At 33.8% G+C, this 4,615-nt stretch overlaps 1 pseudogene; it reads left to right on the forward strand.

The window, feature by feature from the left end:
• Positions 1-367: 367 nt before the first annotated feature.
• LOC112504416 lies at positions 368-4,394 on the forward strand (annotated as a pseudogene).
• Positions 4,395-4,615: the final 221 nt, after the last annotated feature.

Here is a 4,615-nt window from a genome sequence, read left to right on the forward strand (position 1 = left end):
ATTGCTAAATACAGGTCAGTTAAGTCTTTGAATCCTACGTACTTTTGAAAGCAAGCCTCAAATAAGCCCCCAAAAACCAAGTGAAAATAAGCCAAAAAACAGGTCCCTATAGTAATCTGGTCACCAGTATCAATCAACACTTTTAAATATTCAGCCACCCAACTGCTACTTAATAATCCCATTAAGCACCTTGCCTGGAGGTCAATTTATTCAGGCATCACCATGCACGCCATCAAYRATATGAAAATGTTTTCCGTACCAGTTACATTTGTATATAAAACCTGCCTCTCTACCTCTACATATTCATCATATATTCATGTTCAGCTCCACACCCAATCGAACAGAGAGTTCAGAWATCTAACTTGATATATATGTATGGGGCTTAATGTGGGAGCTTGGATTCTCCTTTTTCTCAGCTCTCTTGCCCTCTTATCTCTCATTAAGTTCTTACACAAAGTGTGGTGGGTTCCAACTCGCATAAAACATGTATTCAGTTCACAAGGTGTAAAAGGACCTCCGTATAGATTCATTCATGGCAACACAAAAGAAATTGCCGCCATGAAAGACCAAGCAAGGAGTCCGTTCACTAATATATCACATGACGTATACCCACGAATACAGCCTCACTTTGTTACATGGTTTCAATTATACGRTTGGTGTTGTTATCCATAAGCTATTTAATTACCTTTTGCTTTCGCTACAAGAAAATTGGGCTTATAGGATGCCATAAATGTCTSWGTGTCCTAATAACCTACTTTATAGAACCAAACGGTTGTATGATATATGAAAGTGTTGCTGTAAGTTTAACGGAACCTTTTTGGACTTTTAACAAGTTATTAAGATATACTTTTAAAATAAAATGTTRTATTAGTTTTATTACAAGACATTTTTACGAAGTATTCTATGAACACATCTTTTTTAGAGGACACTTGTTATACTTTTACAAATAATGTTATGTGAAAAGATAAATACAATGCTTTATTTGAAAAGCATCCTAAAATCTTATTAAGACACCCAAAAGTACGTGTCTTATAAATCTAGCTATATATTGCAACACTCTTACATATAGGCTGCGTTTGGTACACTACAACAAAATCGGGTTTATAAAACACTCTCAAATTCTAAGTGTCCTAATAGACCTCTTTATAAGACTTATTTTATAGGACCAAAAAAATAAAATGTCATATCTAAAGGTATTGTAATAAGTTTATATGACGTTTTTTGACGTCGTAATAAGTTTTTTAGGACACTTTTAATATAAATGTCTCATTATCAACTTTATAGGACATTATTTGAAAAATTGTCCTATAAAAACAAGTGTCCAATAAAAACAAGTGTCCAATAAAAAAATGAGTTTATGGGACACTTTCTCAAAAATGTCCTAGAAAGTTGCTAATACGACACTTTATATTAAAAATGTTCTAAAAACTTGTTAAGACGCCCAAAAGCGTCATATAAACTTATTACAACACCTTTAGATATGACACTTTATTTTTTTGGTCCTATAAACTAAGTCATATAAAGATATCTATTAGGACACTTAGAATTTGAGAGTGTCCTATAAACCCGATTTTGTTGTAGTGGTATATGAACAATTGTGTGCATGGTTCTCTAACCCTAGTCTATTTGTACATTTAGACATATTTGCGATCGTATAATCCCVATTTTTTGTAGTGTATTCTCTCAATTTGATTTTGCTCTTGTTATGTGGATCATCCATTAGTGTAAGAAACTGAAACACTGTAATGAATTGAAGTTTGTGTTGTTAATTTCTAATGCAGGTAAAAATTTTGTCAACCTGAATTGGCAGAACCTGAAATCATCAAAGAAATTGCAAGCAATAGAAGCGTCTCTTCAGCAAGACCTGATCTCGGAACATTTCATAAGAAAATGCTCGGGGACGGCCTTGTTACATCTAAAGGCCAAAAGTGGGCAAGACAACGAAAATTGGCTAACCAAGCTTTCMGTGCCGAGAGTTTAAAGGTTGTTAAGCTCTTTCATCGTCACCATCACCATAATCATCGTCACTACAATAAAATCTAGTTTATAAAACACCAAAAATGTTTAAGAATCCTAATAAACTGCTTTATACGACTTAAGTTTATATGACCAAACAATTATAATACGTTTTGGTCGTCATAACAAAAATTTTAGGACATCCTAAAAAGTTGTGTCTTGAAAAAAACTTAACTTGTTAAGACGCTTAAAAACGTTTTATAAATTTATCATAACACTATAAATACGACATTTTTATTGTTTGGTATTATAAACTTAAATTTTACAAAGTAGAAATTTAAATACGACATTTTAATTGTTTGAATACTTCGGTTCAAGATCAGCCTCTTCATGAAAAGAGAGGTTGATATGTCAATGAGGATCATATCCATTGATCATCTGTTTATTAATACCCCATCGATCAATTGCCCGCTAGTACGTAGAACATGATCCCARCAATGGTGGAAAGCGTAGAGATGCTGCTACTCAGGTGGAAAAAGATGGCCGGCAGCGAGGTTGAAATAAATGCGGAGTTYCGGATTTTGACAGCAGAAGTGATTTCTAGAACAGCTTTCGGCACCAACTACTTACAGGGAAAGGAAGTTTTCGAAATGCTCAAGGAGATGAGTACAATTDCTGGTAGAAACTACTACAATCCTAGGCTTCCTGGCCTGAGGTACTTTACCATTACTACAACAATAAGTTCTATCCACAAAGTTTATAGGACGCTTTTAGGTGTTTTAACAAGATTTTTAGGACGCTTCTAAAATAAAATGTCGTATCAACTATTTTGTATGACACAATTTGGAAAAGTGTTCTGCGTCCTATAAAATAGCTTATATATAAGATAGTTTATCTTAAAAACGTCCTAAAAATTTGTTAAAAACGTCCTATAAACCTATTGTAACGCTTTTAGATATGACACTTTATAATTTGATCCTATAAACCTAAGTTCTATAAAGTATTCTATTTGGACGGTTAGGCAATTTAGGTGCCGTATTAAGGCAACATTGTTGTAGTGTCTAACTACTTATTATAACGTTTTTAGGTAACAAACACAATTTTTGTTTGTATATCGTTCTATTAAGAATCATTTGTTGTTTTTTGCAGTACAATATTCAAAAGCAGTGATGAGTTGAAATCCGACGAACTTCAAAAGGGAATTGAAGATCTCATTATGGAGACTATAAAGGAAAGAGGGAAGATAATGGCAGTAGATCCGGACACAGCTGATTTTCTTGGACAGCTTGTAAAGGCTAATCATGAAACCGATGAAAGTTACCATGTTTCGATACAAGATATCATAGATGAATGTAAAACCTTTTATGTATCCGGGGATGGAACAACGTCATTGGTGCTGTCATGGGCTGTTCTTCTTCTGTCAATTCACACAGAATGGCAAGAAAGAGCACGACACGAAGTAGTTGAATTATTCGGCAAACGACATCCACGTTCTGAAGACATATCAAAACTTAAAACGGTATGTAAATTATACGATGAAGCGTCCTAACAGAGCACTTAATGGGACTTTAGAAAATAGGATCAAGAACGRGGTGCCTTATCTAAATGCAATACAATAAGTTGTTACGATGAAATCAGACTACAACCTAAGAAGTTATATCGATGAAGATGACCCACCTAATGGACACAAAAAGTAAACAGTTCTATCAACCTTTTTATAGGACATTTTCTAAAATTTTCGTATTGGTTTTGTTTTCATACATGGAATACTTTTCAAACATATCATATATAAGGATTTAGTTTTTGTGCTATATTAGGTTGTCATACTTCATCACTAAAACTTGGCATCTAACAACTTAGTATAACGCCTTTAGATGCAACGCATACTTACTGGTCGTAAAAACTTAAAGTTCTATCAGGTATTCTACTAGAACATATGTGCGTCCTAAAAGATACATTTTGTTACCATCTCTTCTTACTTTTCTAATCATTAAATCATGCAGATTGGCATGATCATCAAYGAGACACTTCGACTGTATCCTCCTGGAATTGCCATAATTCGAAAGAACGAAAGAGAAGTTAAACTTGGAAATCTTGTTATTCCCGCCAACGTAATTCTACATGTTCCAGTGTTAGCACTTCATCATGATCGCACGATATGGGGAGAAGATGCACATCTTTTTAATCCTGAAAGATTTTCAGAAGGGATTAGTAAAGCTACAAAGAACAATCCATCAGCATATATGCCTTTTGGGTTTGGGCATCGAAATTGTGTTGGTTCAAACTTTGCAACCAATACAGCCAAGATTACTCTTGCAATGATCTTGCAGCGTTATAGGTTTACTCCATCTCCGAATTACATCCACTCTCCTGTTCATCTTTTGATGCTTGTCCCCAAGAATGGTGTTCAAGTGATGCTCCATGCTCTCTAGTTCAGATACTTCTGTAAATTAAGTGATGATCTTTGCGTTTGTGAGATCTATATATTAAAGATTGTATTATATGTATGCTTTTATATTACTTGGAACAATTATCATTATCAATCGTTAATTTGTGGATTCAGTAACATATTTGGCTCAATTATAGAACAATTGTCATTATCCTTATTTTATCAATCAACTTTTGTTACATCATTAGTTTATTTGATTCATTTTATTCA

The sequence above is a fragment of the Cynara cardunculus genome, unplaced genomic scaffold, assembly GCF_001531365.2.
Source record: "Cynara cardunculus var. scolymus isolate 2C unplaced genomic scaffold, CcrdV1 Un_Scaffold_5519, whole genome shotgun sequence".
In the NCBI taxonomy this organism is placed as follows: Eukaryota; Viridiplantae; Streptophyta; class Magnoliopsida; order Asterales; family Asteraceae; genus Cynara; species Cynara cardunculus.